We start from the raw sequence: 19,369 nt of genomic DNA on the forward strand, positions 1-19,369 counted from the left end.
TGTAAATTTGTCCCTCAGACAGCCCAGCTTACAGTAGCCTAAGCCTAAGCTGTTATTTTCTCCTATTTTGAATCCCTATTTGAGATCTACTTCAATGACACTATAAGAGCAGCCAACTTATAATGGCTGGACTCAGAGTTACATGGGAGCACTGATGTTTACGGAGCTAAAACAAAATAGTAAATGAAGACACAAAGGCATCCGTACAGGCCATACGTAAGGATAAAACAGCATATATCTGGTTGAGTCTATCATTATTCCCCCTTTATGTGTTGCAGATCATGAGTTGTAATTTCTTTGGGGCCACATTGTGCTCTCTGATTATACCATCCCAGAGGAATCCTAATCAGGGCCAGCAGGTGTTACAGTAACACATTAACAACAGCAACGAGGCATAGCTTCAACAGAAAAATGTGTGACATTTTCAAGTTCACAAATCCTATTTTTTTTCAATCTCTCCCTCAACTGCTGTCTCTCCCTGGGGGAGCTCAAAGCCCCAGAGACTTTTTTTAAAGTGTCATTCCTGGTCCCAAGAGTTACATCTAGATTGTGACTGCTTGCTCCTTATTTGTACAAAACCCTAATTCTAAAGGTCTCAGTTCTTTACCAGAGCCTCTGTCCTACAGTAACAATATTACTGATTGCCGTAATTCAATCAGGGAATGGAAATTATTGCATGAACTAGCTCCTAGCTTTAAAGGACTTCAGAAGAGGGGTTTAGGGAGACTGTAGGCATCTTTATCCAAAAATGCCATCCCCCAAAGCCCACAGACTGGTAGCTCTGTTGGCCATCTTAATTTTGGCCATAAAGTTCCATGGGCAACCATGGAACATTCCCTTGTATATATCCATGCCAGCGTAGTCAGAGCCAGCAATGGAGAATGGAGCCCCTGGGCATCATGCAGTCACAACTAATGCTTTCTGGTAGGGGTTGGGGTCCCTGCAAAACAAGTAACAATCAGCTCTGTTGACAAAACAGCAGCACCCCAGCTCTTGCAGTAGGCCTGCTGGTCATGTGGTGAGGCAGCAAGTGGGATGTTGGGCTTCGAAACCTTTCCCAGCCTGCAGGGATTAAAACCCCCAAATACCCCCAAATACCAAGGGGCTGATGGGGCTCGCTGACTGCTATGAGTCATTCCTGGTGGTGCTGAGCCTTTGTGTGTGTGTGCGAAACCTCCTGGAATCACGGTTGGGAAGTAAACATGGCTCGTGCACACTTCTTCTGGGGAAAGAGCTCAGGCTTCTATGTGTGAGCAGCAGGTGCTTCCCACAGATGAAGCCCTCCATCCCCTCTCCCGGCTCCTCTGGCTCTGGGTAGTCACCACTGACCAGGCTGAAATCTGCAACCCTGTTTGGGCAGGCGTTCCCAAGTGTGCACAGTTCCTCTTTCAATGTTCAAGGAAATGCCAAAGAGCCAGAATGTGAAGTCCTGCATGTCCAGCTTTACAAGGCAGGGTTTTCACAGTTTGGTGTCAGCTTGAGAGTCACAAAGGTTCATGCTGAGGCCTGACTTGGTCTGTTACCCAATCTTCCACCTCCACATATTACAGCCAGCTGTAATGTCTAATGGGAAAAAAACCTCCAAAATTAATATATCATGCTATCATACCAAGGGATATCTGTGAACCTCAAACACTGTGGAGCACATACCGTGACATTAAAGTTATTGCCTATTTCAGAACTAAGCAAGTCAAATGTGCAGTCTTTAATATTAATGAATTTGTACTTTTCCTTCTCACAAACTGCAACCTCAATAAACATCCACAGGCACACTTTAAAATATATCATCCACTCACCATTGTACACACAAGTATCTAGGATCTGGTAACGTCTGTAACACAGCACTGCATACCACTCATCTTCCAGCTCCCTAACTTTCAAGGGAGCATTTATTGTATTTCAACAATATGCCAGCAGAAGAAGCTGCAGCTTCTTCTGTGTCTGGTTAACCCTTACATGCTACAGGTGCAACTCAATCCAGCTGACCATTACTGTTTGCTTTAGGATTATTTGGGGGTTTTGGGGGTGTAACTGCACTAAATCAAGACTTTAAAAGCCATAAAACATTTGCATGTTTTGAACCTCTGGATGTTCCGTGACATTCAAAAGGAAGAGACCAAATAAGTCATGAATCATTGAGAACCAAAGGCTGGCCCTAGTCAGAGTTACCAAAAGAGGAACAGTACATTTTAGGTCTTCCTTCATAGACAGTAGGGAGCTGGCACAGACAGGTAGCGTTAATTTTTCAGCCATTCAATGAGGAAAAAGAAAGAAAGCTTGTATGCTTGTAACGTCCTAAAGACAGATGCTTTTCACAGGTTCTGGTTGTTGAAATTGATACATATTACTGGATATGCTGTTTGTAAGATACGTTTGATATTACCTCAACACCAGAAATATTTCACAGAATTATGAAACATACTTTCAAAACTGAGGAGGCAGACTAATAATATGACTGCTGGTTGGCAGTGTTATTAGTAAGGATATTCTGTACAGAAAGTGTCATCTTACACTGAACAAAACATCAGTCTTAGAATATTATAAATTATCCATTTCTAATGGTACAGTTGGCTGAAGAAAGCTGCAGAAAATATCATATTTTGCACACACACATATACCTGTGATAACTAGCCAATACCCCAGCATAGCAAACATTCAGTAGGATTAACTTCCTAGATACATCTGTGCCAAATTTAGCAATTAAAGAGTCAGTATTTTTCCACAGTGCTTCATTCCCACTGTATTATTTCCCTCTACGCCTAGCACCTCTTCAACTGTTTCTTTTCTGACCATGATTAAGAAGACTGTTCCCAGCAGAAACTAAATCTCAAATTTCTTTCATTCCCACTTCAGTTCCTCCTAAGATGCCGTGGGCAGACACGCTGTATTCTTTATTGTCTCTCTTCAGTAATTTCAATTAATCTACCTCCAATTGATACTAGACCTGTAGGACCTCTGGCTTTAGTGCCAGTGCCCTTCAAAGCCGTAGCTGTTTTTGATTTAAATCTTGGTTTTGAGACAGCTGCTCCCTAGTTTTTTTTTTCTGCCTTTGAAAATCCCAAACAATTGCTTCTTACAAATACTCTGACTGCGATGGTTTAGGACTCGCTTTGTCCTCGGTGCATCTGCTGTTCTGTTAGGGCTCAGGAAAGCTGATTACTGAAGTCTGTTTCCCAGCCTGTGCTTTCACACGGAGTTTCCTCTCCAACCCTCCCATCCAAATTTGGGGCACATCATTGCATCACCATGTGACAGTCAAGGTCTCGATTATGCAGGGCCTTTGAGGCAAGCCTGAGACAGTTACCTCCTGCAGTTTAGACTCATCTGAGAAGGTTCCACAACCAGTTGAGACATCAATGATTTTTGAGGAACGTGCAAACTCTCTCCCATCAGTGTTTAAGTACCAGAAAATAAAGGCCTGTAAGAAGCAGAAGCCAATGAGCAGGAATGTGTTATGCTGACAGAGAGAGATGTATAAGCAAGTAAGGCCGATTTCCATACATCAGAGGGATGTTTGGAAGATGGCAGAGGAAGATGGAGGCACAATATAAGTACAATCTAAGCACAATGTAAGTCACAAACAAATAGCACTAGTGGTATGTTCAGGGTTCCATGCTCTTTCGGTAAGTCATTGACTTTAATTTGTGAATTTAAACAAATACTGTTCACACCTCCTATTCAGAAGTAGAAGAATAAGCTTTGCTTGCTTCCTTACCCTGTTTCATAATGTATTACAACTTGGTTTTGATCAGTGGCGGAACTGACAGCGTTGTTTCCCTGCACCTGTAACAAATGGTTCTACCACAAAGTTCTTCACTAAAACAAGGAGTTAATGTGCACTAAAAAAATATTTTCAGACCACTAGACACCTGTAGCATATTCAAGAAGTGTCCTTAGCACCGAATTATTAGAATTCCAAAACAGGGTCAGAAATTAAACAATAATTATATCTTTACAACACCTTGGGGCTCTTCTTCTTTGAGGCTAGTCTGAAACAGTTCTTTATGTTATTTAGTACTGGAAATGCCTACATTTTATAGAGAATAAAAACTCTTCTTTTTTGAGGCTAGTCTGAAGCAGTTCTTTATGTTATTTAGTACTGGAAACTCCTACATTTTATAGAGAATAAGATACAATCTGACAACTAATTGATTTACAGCATTTCAGTTTGTAGGGTTGAGCTCATGACTATGCTGAAGTGCACTGCCAGGGCAGGAAGAACAGGGAGGAAAAAGAGTTTTCTAGTTATCTTATCTTGTAATACTGTTTGCAGTCTGTTCTCCAGCTTCTGAAGGAAGACACATCTTTTTGCATTAAAGACAAAATAAAACAAAACCTCAGTTTCTTGGGTATCTTGGTCTCGCAGTGATTACAAGTTCCTGCTGCTGTCTTTCTTATACTGATGCTGCAACGTCTTAAATTTATCCTAACCCAAAGTAAGAACAGGTACTTGCTCAAGGAATGCCATGGCAGCGGGTGCTTTGGGAGCACTAGTGCTGAGGCAGGAGTGAGAACCAGCCCCCTTTGCAGCGGGGTGCAGCTCCCCTGTGGGGTGCAGGTGATGCTGCCGGCAGAGGTGCTCCCCACAGCCCCAGTTCCTCTGCCCTGAGCTGGAAGGAGACAGGACCCAGCTTCAGTTTTCCACCTCTCCTCCCATCCATGCTGTTACCCCTCCCTGAGCAGGGACTGGTGAGCCGGGTGGTTTGCTCACACATACTTAGCTGGGCAGTACGGATGATCTGGGAGCTCAGGCTGGAGCCCCGTGAGCTGAAGCCCTGGCTCTGCTGCTCGTGTTCACTCAGAAAGTTAAATCCATTGACTATGGTGGCACAGCCTGTGACTGCTTGGATAAGGCTGGATTAAGCCCAGAGGGCAAAAAAGGGTAGGAAGATCTCCCCTATCAAGAGGGGATATCAGCACAGGGGTGAAATCACAAACAAGCTACTGCTCTGGTAGAGTGCAGAAGGTGACTCAGCATTGGGTGTAGCGTAGTTAATTAAAAATAATAAAATGAAACCGTTGAGACTTTCATAAAACAACTAATGTTCTTCTAACTCTTAAGAGTTTATGAAATGCACAACAAACAGCAGCTGCCACTTATTGCAAATTTTCTGAAGGGTTTTGATAAAATCTGTCTTTGGAGGCTGTTGACAATTCATCTTGTAAAGAACTGAAAACTTACTGCAAAGTGGGAAGTACGTAGAGATAACTGGCAAAACTGGAAAGCCGTTAATCATTGATTTTGTCAAGGAATATCACAATAAAACTGGCATTTTCAATCTATTTATTTGCAATTTAGAAGAGGAAGTGAATGTCCTCATTCACAAAACTTGCTGATAGCAAAATTTCATTCTGGTGGCTTAAGACTGTGACAGACTAGGAAAACCCTAATGAAATTTGGTAATAGACAATTTTGTGGTAAATTAGATTTAGACCCATGCAAGACTGAGGACTAAAGATGAGTGAATAATTATTTCTAAAGCATATTCAGCATATATAGCTTTTGTGTATGTTTGCAAAAAGCAAAAGATCCATTTATGGTTTTCCAAAATTCATTACTTGTTTCAGTTATTGCCAATGTAATTGTTATGAATAATTCTCAATTCATAATTTATTTATGGCAAATTCTTGCCATTTTGTTAGGGAAGATCTCAAACCACATGCCCTGACTCCTCATTCCAGGTTGGTGGTATCTGAAAACAGCAATCCCAACTGATTTCTGTGTTTAACCCCAGAGCATCCTTAATTTATGCATTTATTAAATATGACAGAGAGAGTTTTCTAGAAGTTTAAAATTAGCTAAATTATGGGAAGTGAAAGAGAAAAGCTGTAAGACACAAAACATGGATCAGCCTTTCTTACCCTGTTTTGTATGAGAAAGAACTCTAAAGGATTTTAAAAATATAAGCTAAAACATATACTCTGCATCAGAGCTTAACAGCAATAAGAAAAACTAAGCTAAAAAATATAAAATGACATTTCAAAAAATAACAGGAACAAATGTGGAATGGAGGAGAATTGATCCTAGTAAAAACAGTATTTTTGAAGGAAAACCAAAGAAAGACCATAGAGAAGCTCAGAGAGTTTGTAGGATGCCAAATGATCAATCCATTACCATGGGAACCTCTTTAGTGTTGTCATTTCATCAGGATGATCAAGACAGATTTTGATAGTTAAGAACATAACTTTAGTTTCCTTTGAAAAGGAAGTACTCGGTGGCTAAAAAGTAAGAAACTATGTTGGTCAACATCTAAAACCCCAGGTAATGGACATCGTAACTGTGTGTGCTGAGAACAACTTGGAGATGAGAAACTGATTGACCTTTCATCATTTTGTAAAGGTCTGTACTGAGCCTGTTTTCACACACATTACAGACAACCAGCATTGGTTATCCGTAATAACCAATTATTACACACCCAGATTTCTGTAAATCTACCATCACACAGCAAAGCTGAGAATTTGGGGGGAAAGGGGAAAGAATGTGGAAGAGAAGAAAAAGAGAAGCAGCCTTACAAATCAAATTACCTTCTGACAATTAATAAAATGCCTCTAGGTCTAGGATATATTTCCCATTACAGTATATTTGGCAAGGCCTGATAATGCCTTGTACCACCCTGTCTTCCCATCCCTCATGTGCCCTCTCCAAGTGGATGAAAAGAAACCAGGCAATGGAGGGCAGGGAAGAGGAAGGGGCTAGCGGAGGCCTAACGAGGTCTAACGATGCACAACGCCTGCTGACAGTGCTTCCCTCTGAAAAATTCCACCCCACACATCATGGGCCTGTGTCTCCTGAGGGTGTCCCTCTGCTGTCTGTGTTCACTGGTGCAGAAGTTGCTCACCCCTCCGAGGGCCAGCAGCTTTGCCCTGAGGAGTGCCAGCCTAACGCAGCGGTTCACGAGGGGCACAGCAGTGCAGTTGCATTTTAACAACAGTGAGTTTATGTTTGTGCCACTTCTCATTTTAGATTCACTGTCATGGATGCATTAATTTTTTATAATTTGCATCATAAATAGAGCCTTTTCTTCAAAAGGAACACTGAGTGGCCATTATTTTTATCATTTCCCCCTCTCACCACCCTTCTGCTTTGCTGTTAGTCACCTTTTCTACATGAATCCATGTTGTTTCTCCCAAAAAGCAGGCACATAGGATTTATTCAGGCAAAGAGTTGATATAAAAATTGGGGCACTTCCCCTCAGCAATAAACAGTGAACAATAATGTAAAATATCACCGTAGGAGAGCCATCACCTGAATGGAGAAGAATACACACCTGACTCATCCTTCTCGCTGTCAACAGCAATGGATCCGGATCCAGCCGTGCCTCTGCATCCCACTCAACAGCTTGCATCCTCCTGTCTTTTGGACTTGTGTACTAAGAACCTGCATTGCCACACTCCAGAGATGTGCAGTGATTTTTATAACAATTCTTTTCTCCACTGAAGCGCTAGAAGGCTCTTTAACATCTATTAAATCAGCATTTGTCACTAATTATTCTTAACCTTATCATCATTTGTAACTTCAAAGTTCTCTTTAGTTGCTTTAATTTTGGATTCCGTACACCATCCTTTATCCACTTAAGAAAAGAGTTCACCATCTCAGGAGGCAAAGCCACATAATATTTTATCATCTCCCAAAGGGATGAAAAGGATATGAATGGATCCTGCAGTCTAGGCAAATGCCTATTGTGCTGATGTGACTGCGTGAAAGAAAGCAACACTCGGAATATAAAAAGGCAGGTTCACTTTTGGCATTAAGTTTCTCTTCCTTTACTACTCTTTCCCTGAAGCATGCCTGTGTCTTTGTTTACCTCCATCTTCTGCTTTCTCTTGTCATCTAACTCCTCCTGCTCGCTCACAGTATCAAAATCACCTTTGCCCTTTGGGACATGTGACTCCTCTCTTCAAATCTTTTTTGCCTGCAGTATAATTTTTACGGTCTTATCCTCCCATCTTTGTGGGTTTCCCCATGCTTCCTGCTTCTTTCCAAGCATAAAATATGATTAGGAGTAAGAAAGATGCCATAGGCCTGCAGAGTTTGATGCCATTATGTTTAAGTCAAGGCAGAGATGCAGCTGCGAGGCTGCATTTTGGTGTACATTTATGCCTGATCTGTAGTAGAGGTGAGCTGTGTAAACTACCTGTTGAAACCTTTATCTGATGGAAAACCACAGCATCATGAAATATACCATCCAAAAGAGAACAGGGAAGGAGGGGGGAAAGGATAACTATTACCCCAGTGTGGGATAAACACGGTGACCAGGAAAAGCTGGTGAGGGGTGCTTGGCAGTGCTCTCCTATCTTACCTTTTCCAGAGCAATTAACATCCATCTTCCATGGGGACAGCAGTCCAAATAAAGTTGCATTTCATGGTGAATACAAAATATGGCTTCAATCTCTTCTTCTGTAAAAAAAAAGGCACACTGTGGTGCTTGCCCGTCCTGGTTTTGGCTGGGATAGAGTCAGCTTTCTTCCTAGCAGCTGGTACAGTGCTATGTTTTGGATGGAGGATGAGAATAATGATAATACAGTAATGTTTTTAGTTGTTGCCAAGCAGTCATTGCCTTTTCTGCTCCTCATACTTAAACTGTCTTTATTTCAACCCACAAGTTTTCCTCATTTTACTGATTCTTCTCCCCATCCCACTGGGGAGGGAGAGAAGTTAGTGAGTGGCTGTATGGTCCTAGTTGCTTGCTGGGGTTAAACCACAACATTGGCCTTCAAGAATTGTCAAGAACATGTACTGATTAGCTTGATGTAAAATTAGTTAAAGACTAGGAATGATGGCATATGTATCCATTTTTGTATCATGCATGGGATACAATGGGAGAAATAAGGTTTCCATTCTGCTCAGTTACTAAATGCTGCTCTGGCTAATCACTGTGCTTGTACAGACTATGGGCAGGTTCAGGACAAGAGCGCAGGTAACTCTTCAGTGGTCACTGTGAGATCAGAGACAAGGCAGCTACTCGCTTCTCTACTTCTGAGCTACAATCACGAAGGCTCAGACTCAAGGTCTGCTGCTTTTCACCACATAATACTGGTCTCAAGGTAACACTCCTGCAACTTCAGAGATCAACTCTAAAGCCAGAGGCTAGATTCACAGGCTGTGTCTCAATTGCTTGGTAAAGTTCTTCTGAATATGGGAAAAAAGTCATAGGAAAATACAAGCTGTAAACTCAGCATTACTGGATGGGGTGCTTTATTTTGTGTTCTTTGGTATCTTGGTGAATTTGCCCATAAATCTGTGTTGGTACTGCATGTTTTATCTAATAAGTGATATTAAGTAATGTTATTCTTTTTGTTGTTTTTTTGGTGGACCTCAATTAGCGTGCATATTTGAGATTGTACATTGTATTAAATGAAAAGTATTATCCAAGCAAAACTATCAAGTATAAGGTTGAGAATTGAAATCTATACTGTTAACTCAAGGCTACCACACACTACAGAGCAAAGCCTTTTAAGGAATACTATACAATACATTACAGATCTAAGCTTTTCAAAGCAGGATATACAGGATTAAGGCTACATTTAAATCCAAACATGATAAAAGGGGAAAAACAAATAGGCAAAACACGACTACTTTATAGCCATGTTATGTAAGAACTTACATGGGGAAATAATTTCATCCCCTGGTTCTATCACGTAATGGTACCAGGAGCAAAAAAGATACTTAAAAACATTGATTCTTTTTTTTTTTTTTTCTTATCTAATCTGATACCATAAATACTAAATACTTTAATCCAAACTGTATGGCTATTGCCATCACAGTGCAGAGGTCATTTGGTTTGTGAGCCTCAATCCTGTATTTTCTGTTTCAGCACACTTTGATTTCTCTTCAGTACCAGCTCAGCTCTGACATTTTGGGAGTTTGTGACTGCTGAAATACATAGCTTCATGACACTTTTCAAATAACAACAGAATTATCTGTACTCTACGCTGTTTGTGACAGATATTCTCAGTACCGGCTCAGTCTTGAAGTAACTTGCATTTTCAGGCAAAAACGCTAAGATTACACTATCCTTTGGGACTATGTATACTGCCTACATAATATATGTCTATTTTGTAAGCAGCTTAGGATAGGAACCTTGTATTATATAAAGTGGGGAGTATAAACCAATGCCCTTATTTAGTAATAACCCATGTTCTCTCTCCTGACTGTAGTGCCCAGTGGCAGGCTGGGATTTATCTGGGAGAAGATGAGTGGTAGCACGATAACATCTACTAAAACACACTTGTTATTCCTGCCTTTCTCTTTTGAAGTTGAAAACAGCCACCAGCCAGCGGCGTAACATCCTTGGTAAATGATAAATGTAAGGGGCTCCTAGATCCCCTCCGTGTCGTTTCATCTTCCACCTCCCCAGGAAGAAACGCTGTGACGGAGGCGGTATCATTATCTGCAGAAGGGTACCACTGCTCCCTCCCTCCCTCCCCCGGGCTCCCAGAGAAATACACTGTCTTTGAAACTCATGTGCCAGGATATTATTCAGAGATTTATGGTTCCTGATTCTCGCTACAGTTCACTCTTGCTGCTTTGTTTACTTGGCAGGGTGAGGGAGGGAGGAGGGAACTGGACTAGCCTCCAAATCCTGCAACAAAAGGCAGAAAAGCTCTGCTTTACGTGTTTAATAATCTGCATTTCTAGATAGTTACTGAATATGCTGGAATTACCTCCAGAAAATTTGGCATATTTTAAAATAGTTTTTCATAGCACTTAAGCAACACTTCACATCAAAACAGATTTGAAACTCACAGGAATTTTGTTCTGATCTGGTAACCACTGTCACATATCATGAGAGGAACAAAACAAAACAACGACACCAGGCTACTAGATTAGCAGAATTTAGTTATTATTTAAAGTCCCTGAAGTTCTGTTTTTATCTGCTTTACCTTTGGATGCATAAATGTCGCACAGATAAAAATAATCAGAACCACTGGAATGGGAGTATTAGGAAAAAAGAGGGGGAAGCCATTCAGGTTTTTGGTGAAGTGAACAATTATCTTCTTGTTTGTAAGGACCTTTACAGCTGTGAGAGGACTAAAGTATTTCTCTGAACATAACATGGGGAGAGGACTGGAGTATTGTTTTTGCTGATTTTTTTTAACAGAGGAAGAAAACTACCTAGTCTTTGCTTCTGGTATTAGACACATATCATGCGATGGCTCAAAACGCTAATTTGCTTAATTGCATTAGTCCACTCCCCTCCTGTTATGGGAATTCAAGCTTCAATGGCAAATTCAACCTCCTAATGAGATTATGGTGACGTTCCCAATATGAAGCTGTAGGGTGGCAGTACGACGGGCACAGGAGCCACACGTTTCCTTGGTGACTGGCTGAGTGGTTAACCCTGGTAAGAAAGGGTGGAGGGAAAAATCAGTTTGAGTGACAGTACTTCATCCTTTAAACTCCAGTTTATGGCTGAGCAAAGCAGAAATAATGCCAAGCAATGACCATGGGGAAATTACCCTTGTTTTAATCTCTGTTTCTTCCAGCTGATGTCAGTAGAAGGGGACAAGACAAAGGACCTCAAGCTGTGGTAAAGATCATTAAAACAGAAGAATAGAAAGCCATGGGCATCACTGTGCTATCTATTAAATATTAATTTCTGTTGAATGCAGACATTCTTCTTTGTTATGCTGTTTGATACTATTATTACTATACTACCTTGAATCAATTTTGTATAGTTTTATTCCCTTTTTATCCTCCTTTGTAATGAAGGTGCCTTTTAGTCAGCTCCACCAGCTAATCAGATTGCTTTCTCTTCATTACTCACATTGAGCTTTTAGAGCCTGCAGTCTCAGCTAACTGGAATATATGGTCACGATTTCAGCTCTGTGGAAGAGCTGAAACTGTGCCAGAAAAATAGCACATAGCTCTGTTTTTATTGCCGTCATATCGAGAGCAGGTGAGATGCTTTTGAATTAGGGAGCATTTAATCGCAAACATGCCCAATCACTGAACAGGAGTAAAACACACATGTCTATCATTCACAGCCTCCAGTAGAAACAACTAATAGTCTTTTTTTGCCATTTATCCAATAAATTGTGTTAAGACAAATGTAGGGCAATATTAAAGAGATGATGTCTGTGAATGGGGAAAGGCAAGATATTTTTTTTTTGGATATTATTTTTCCCCGAGGCAAAGATATTTCTGAGTCAGAGGACAGCATTGCCCACATGTAATTAAGTAGTCTATAACCCACACACATGGATCCCCTGAGCCCGGGGTTAGTTCACAGCTGTGCAAATTTAGAGGACTTCCACGGCAGGCAGTAAAGTTAAGCTGTTGTGAAAAACATTCATAAAGGCAAAACTTTCACAAGACAGGGTGCATGAGGAAAGACTAGAAGTGCAGGCCCATAGGCACACCTGAATGAAGGGCTCCAAAGGCTACACGAATCCAAAAGTGACAGCAAACTTACTCTGACCACCGAGCATCGGGTGATGTGCCTCTCTGGCATGTGGCTGCTGGCCGGGAGGGTGGCGGCGGGGAACAGCGTCCTGGTCCAAGAGCGAGAAGAAAGGGAGAGACCATCACTATGTGAAACCAACAGCAGCAACTTCTAATTCCTCTACGCTCTAATTTAGTACAACTGAGAGCGTCATCAACTGCTGCAATCTTTCTACTATTTTTAAACCTTAGGGAGCAAATGGAAATCACATTTTAAAGACAGAAACTTAATTAGGGATTTTGTGAGCTTGTCATCTGCTAAAGCAGAAGCTACAAGGCCAGTTCTACATTCCTTACCTCTTCACTCCTCTGGGAAGGTTTCTAATGTCTGCTGCCGATCCACCCGATGTTTCCTTTATTGTGGCTTCAGCTGCGATGGCTCCCAGCAGATCATTTTCATGTAGTTGGTCATCAGGGTTAAAACAGAAGAATCAATGTTTTTTTTCAGTTTACTTTTGTTTTTGTTTTCCTCAGTTCTTTTAGAAATGCCTGTAATTCTTATAACCACATCCTGACCTTGGTTCTCAAGATCTTCTATTTTTGAAGATACCTACATTGTAATCAAAGTTGCCATTACAGCAAGGCTAGGTATACCTGAAGTGGCTTTCATCTAGCTATAGTCAGATTAAAGGTTTCTGCAACCTTTGGGCTGTTGAAACCAATGACAAGGACAGTCCCTTAGAGGGACCACAGTCCCCAGGGAATGCTAGACATCTTTGCGAGGGTCATGGGGTTCATGTCCTTTCCCATGACAGCTCCTGCCTACCTGGCTCTGCTGAAGTCACACCTTTGCCTCCTAGAAATACCTTGTTACCCCTGTCATGATCAGATTGTCTGTAGTTAGGTCTTCAAAACATGACCTTCTTCAGTCTTTCAGCCAAATATTTATTAAGGCCATGGCCAGTTCTTCTTATTAAGCTCTGGCAGCTCATGCCTGCTGAGAGTGTAGCTCCTTACGCAGCAGCTACTGTTGGGGCTGCAACATACATCTGTGGCTCCTCCTCCAGCTCTGGATTTTTTTCTGAAAACTTTTCCTTCTTGGCATTCTTCAAGCTTCTTTGTTGTTTCTTGTTGGCCTAGAGCCCAAGAGAAGACATCCTGGTGTACTTCTGAAAGTTCAGCAGGATCAGTAAGTTAGCAGCTTAAGCAGTTGAAAGGCTGGGCAGAAGGCGACATTCACAGCACCTTTTTAAGATATTTGATACATAATCAAATACAATCAAATATTTTGATACATACATTAGGAGCCTAATTTCTCTTGATTTTCCTAACAGTGAAAGAGATGACTCCTCCTGACTTCACTTGGTGGAGGAATCTAATTTAAGCAGCCAGATTTAGATGAGTTAAGTATATGATGTGATGACTCCTTCCCACTCCTGTTCATATTTCCACTGCTCACATGGGTAGGAAATTCAGATGTATGTTACTATTTTTTTTAGACACGTGATGTGACCCCTTATTGCTAACGAGAAGAGACTAACCTTTTGAAATGTGAGGATGAAATTACACTCTCTTCAGGATTAGAGCCACGAGCTAATATAATTGCACAGAGCCTAGAAAAGAGCTATGGAGACACCAGAACCCCAAATCTGAAATTTGTGTCTACAATGAGAAAATCAGAACCCATGTTAAAGGGTTATTTAAACAGGCTCAGGATCACAATCCCAACCCATCCTGCTTTGGCCAGGAATAGAAAATAGTTAGAGAGTAAAGATGCAAACCCAGATCTCCACCCACAGTTTTAGTGGGAGAAAAAGTCATCTTCCAGCTGGGTTTTGCCATTGAGTAATCCTGCAACATGAAGAATTTTTATTTTCATAGAAAGGCCTAAGAACTGAAAGGAGCTTTTAAAATGCAACCTCAACACTGTTTGGAACTGAATTTTGGGTGTGTAACATACACTCATGACAGTCTTTGGCTGTACTATGTTTTGAACACAGCTGCAAGCACTCATGTAGCCATTCCCTTAGAAACACCCATTTGGTTATGGAAATATTAGTATTATTAGAAAATAACTAGTAGTCATTAGGAGAGTGCACCCTCATCTGACAATATGTTAAGAGAAGAAACGTGGAATATAGACAATATTTTTTTGAAATTAAAAAAAAAAAAAGGGTGTGAGGGCAAAGAAAGGCCAAGATAGAACTCTATTGTGTTGCATTAGCATAAAAAATAAATAAATAGAATAAAGGCACTCATGATTCCAATTCAGAGTTTGAGGAATTCCTTAATTATGGCTCTGCCACAGGTGAATGGTCAAGGATGCTGCCCTTCCGATTGCCAGCAACCTTTTCAAACTATTTGACATATGTTTAGGTGCCTGTGAATCCACAGGGGAGGAGTAAGAAGGTATAACGTGATGGCATTAAGTAGATTTATCCAATGCAGAAAATACTTACCCACATTAATCCATCCCCCTTTTGGTTCTGCTGTCTTGTGCATCAGATGAGATGTCAAGTTAAATATTGCCATGATAGAAAAATCGGATTTGCTGCTGTTATTGGCACAGTTTTAACAACAGCAGAAGGCTAGTTTCCTGTGCCACCACAAAACTAGCCCTACATACATATTTTAGAAAGACCCAAAGAACATACAGTTGGATTCTAGTTGCAAGATGCTTCCACTCATATGCTAACAATTTTGTTGGCAAGATCTAGACTGTGCTTTTATTATCAACATTTGTTCCAGTTTCTCTCTTCCATTTCAGTATTTCTGCTTCTTTCTTCCTTTTTCTCCAGCCCTTCTATTTTTTCTGCTCCCATTGCAATAGTGCTCTGGAGGCTCCTGTCGGTCCCATCCTGCAGGTATGAAATGTGCACGAGACTTTCATGCTATGGCTCCTTGGATCCTGTCCCGAGGACCTGAGCCCTGCTTGCTCTTCAGGGCTGCCTGGGGAGCTTCTGTGTGCAGCCTTTAGGATGCTCAGCTACCCCCTTTTGGACTGGCAAGAGGCTGCTTTGATGGCTCATCTGGGCACCCCAGGAGCTCGGCTCAGCTCAGCTAGTGCTGACAAAGTAGGCAACACTCCCAGTAAGTCTGACAGGCTGACAATGCAGGTTTAATACTAACGAGCACAATTTCTTCTCCCAGAACCTCATTAAAATTTGCTTGATTAGTCTCATGTCTTCTTCCTTTGCTTCCCTACTTCTACTCCCTCAGCTAAATTCAATCTACTTGTGCTATACTCCCATCCCTTCCTCATTTTCTCTTTGTTTTCTCCTCAAACACTCCCCTAATTCTCTTGCCTAAAGCAACAGTGGCCAAGCACGCTGAGCAGTTAAAGCCCAGATAAGCAGTTCCTGAGCTTCCGAGGCCTCACTAACCCAGCCTTGTAGGGAGTAAAAAGAGAAAGAAGGGGACATGATGGGTCATGTGCTTGGGAGAGAGGTCAAGGTGCTGGCCATGGCTGAGACACAGCTCTTCTAATGAAGAGCTTTTAAGGGAGATCACAGTTGAGGCTGCCCAGACGTGCTAAGGTTGCAGTGTGCCAGAGGGGGAAGGAAACAGGTTCAGGTCCCTCTCATCAGCCTTTGCTGAAGCTCCTCACAGGAGACTGAGGGGATGTAAAGAAAGACGGAGAGAGCAAGGCACTAAGTGCCCCAAGCAACGCAGCGCAGATCTGACTCTGCTGAATTACTACTTGGTGTGCAACATCTCAGATGTGAGGTTTGACCACTTCACATCCCTACTTGCATTTGCATTCTCCGTCCTATTCATTTCAGTTACTCTTATCTTTTGCCATATAGGAAAAGGTAAACCTCAATGCTTTATTAAAAGGCATACTGCTTCCAGAAAGCCATTATAGCAGCATAACCTCCCCCCGCTTCCTCTTCTCATGGCAGAGCTGGGACAAGTTACTTTCTCTGGAACCAGTGACTTGCTAAAGTTTTTTGAATAACTGATATATACAAAAAAAGCCCCATATTAATTTGGTGGAATTCAGTTTCTAGATGGTGGCAGATTAGAACTGGATGGCTGATTCAATTAATCAACTCTGATGCCTGTTGATCAAGTTGATAACTGATGTACTCTAGGGACAACTTCAAATAGGTAGGTACCTGGAGGCAAATGTCTAATTTTCATTTGGACCCCTACATGAGACAAAACCCTCTTTTAAACTTTTTGTCTCTCAAACACTTATATTTACTTACGATGCTTACTTAGATTTGTGCAATGTATAGCAAAAGTCGATTTTATGGCAGAAAACCTGAAATTCTCTTTTCCCCACTGACCTAATGGCATACTGTTGCCATTTACTGGGAAAAGAGAAGTTGAACTGGTCAGGATAGCTCTCCTCCACCCTCCTTTGGGTTCCATTATTGACAACATTTTCCATTTCAGCAGGTACCTAGACTTTCTTTACGAGCTGCTAGCACAGCCTAGCACAACTGCAATGATTTAAATCTCTCCTACCCACATGCATTTTAACCGTCAGTATCTTACAACCCAGGAAGACATAAAACTCAATTTACTCATTAACCTTAGCTTCCTGAAGCTGCAATTACTGCCCTGTGGACAGTCAGTAATTGAACTGAATAAGAGCAGCATGCAAATGCCAGCCGGTGCTAGCGACTGCTGGAAAGATAATCCTGCACGCTTACAAGAATTGCATGTGGCACAGAGACAGCAGGTAGCAGAGCAGAAAGGAAAATGCATAGAGTAACATGTGCATGGATTAAGGAGATGCAAAAGAGCAGAATCACAGGAACCACTCAGTGGGAATAAACGCAATATCGTATGAGCTTAGGTTTACAGTTACAGTTAATAGCACACAGTTATTACTTTTGCATTGGAAAGCACTTTCTGAGTGGATGGTTTCACCGCAGAATCAGATCTTGGTTTTCTCCCTGCCTTTTGTAATTCAAGATGTTAGCTGGCATTTTATATAGCCTAGTATCCCTCAACTGCAGCTAAAGAGATCAAGACATTACAAATAAGGCCCAGAGTTAGCAGAAGAAGATTCGGTTTGAAGTGCACTTGTCTTTCAACATAGTTACTTTGCATTTTTTCCCTCTCATTGAACCATGAGTGTATGTTTTTCCAGGCTTGTGGACAGAGATTTTGCATTGTTCAGCTTGATCTAATTTAAGTGTAGATGACCCTGGTCTCTTACCGCTAAATTTCGTATCTTGTCATGGCCCTTGCAGAAATATCTCACTGGCTGGTTGACTGCACTTATTATGCAACCTCATATTCCTCTCGCATTTAACTTGTTTTGTTTGGCTTCGTGGTTCCAGGCCTAATTTCTTACTTTCTTCGCTACTGCAAGATGCTCCAGTAATTAAAAAATGCCTCTTAAGAGCTTTAATCACCATGGTTCTGATCCCATACAAGATGTGCCTACATTAGTATTTTAATTCAGATCAGGATCATCCCTTTTTACTGCACTTCAGTTCACATCACAGAATTGTGTTGGCGAAAATGAAGTGGATTTCTTCTAGGGGAAACTAAACCACATGATCTTCAGGAGCACAGGAAACAAATTCCAACTCCTATTGGCTGTCAGTGCCTGAGGCCACACCAGAGCAAGCCCAAAGCAATCCCTTCCCCAGCAATGCCCACACATATTCCCAGAACCATTTTGGATCACATTAAGATTGACAGAGCACTTGCAGCATATGAAAGTATCCACAACTTTCTTCTGCTTTAGCGTGGTGATGCCTTGCAAGAACCTACAGAGAACCTACAGTTATCTGTAGGAAACAGTATGATCTTTTTGTTAATATTTTTTGTTGTAAGTGACGTCTCTTTAATCTGATGTTTGACTTTCTAGAGCAGTTGTCTGGTTCTTCTCCTCCTTATTCCTGTTAACATCAGAGATGGACATAAATACCACTTTCCAGGACGTCTCACGGGTTCAAGTGGTTTTGAAGAGCAATTGTGTCTGCTAAAGAAGGATTTCTGGTTCCCTGGAAGATCATCACCTCCTTAACACAATTAATGCATACTTTGTTTTTCTGAGCATCCACATTCCAGTTTTTGTCACACGAGACTTTTTCTGTGAGAGGAAGAAAAGGGATCTTGGGCATTTTGGATACATTTTCTAGATGTTTCTTCTTTTTTTCCTTTTCTTTTATAACACTAAGGATTCAAGTACTCGGCCATGGTCAAAGATACACACAATTTGGAGCTGGACAAAACCAGTGTTAGGAGTAAAAGAGAACAAATCAGGCTGGAACAGGCTGCCCAGAGAGGTTGTGGAGTCTCCTTCTCTGGAGATTTTCAAGGCCCTCCTGGATGCAGTCCTGAGTGATGTGCTCTGGGCAATCCTGCTTAGCAGGGGAGCTGGACTAGATGATCTCTAGAGGTCCCTTCCAACTCTGCCAAATCTGTGTGTAAAACCCAAGAATCCAACACATGTAAAATGCACTGTATATTGTAAGCGTGGATGCAATGTACTTGTACATCAGTGAAGAAATAAGGTGGTGTATAAGTGTGTCAGCAAACATGAAAATAGCCCCAAGTGGAGCCTAGAGTGATGAAGCTGCCAACATCATATTCCTCATGACAGACAAGGAGAAAGACATCAACCTTACACTCCACCAGTGTGTGTATGCTTGTGTGTGTTTCGTTGCAACAATTTAAACTGACTTTTTTTTTTAACAGTGAAAAGTATTTAATGTGTTTTATTTAAGTCTACTAAGATTTCAATTAGACCAACAAGAAATTCTTAGCTTTGCATATAAGGTATGTCTCCATTTTTGCCCATAATAAGATTTTGAGAATAAAAAACTGATTTCAATTAAGATTTATTTTGTTGCCATTTTGAGTAATCCTTGTCTGGATGCACAGCGTTCACAAGAACCTGTGAAGGCGAGTTATTTTGGTACAGATTTGCACCCAGAACAATGCCAACGGTGCAAGTTAAACGTAACCAAGTGTAAACTTCTAAATGTGTCAACATGGAGATTCTCCCTGCTTTTA

The 19,369-nt window shown here is 41.3% G+C and overlaps 1 long non-coding RNA gene across 1 annotated transcript; it reads right to left on the bottom strand.

Annotated features, from left to right (window-relative positions):
• Positions 1–10,454: 10,454 nt before the first annotated feature.
• Positions 10,455–19,369, bottom strand: LOC106885903. The gene is made up of 3 exons (XR_001411529.1): positions 12,743–19,369; positions 12,417–12,495; positions 10,455–11,342 (listed from the first exon to the last, which is right to left on the bottom strand). It is a non-coding gene; the product is annotated as an uncharacterized LOC106885903 (long non-coding RNA).

This window comes from Calidris pugnax, unplaced genomic scaffold (genome assembly GCF_001431845.1).
Source record: "Calidris pugnax isolate Ruff unplaced genomic scaffold, ASM143184v1 scaffold13, whole genome shotgun sequence".
Taxonomy (NCBI): Eukaryota; Metazoa; Chordata; class Aves; order Charadriiformes; family Scolopacidae; genus Calidris; species Calidris pugnax.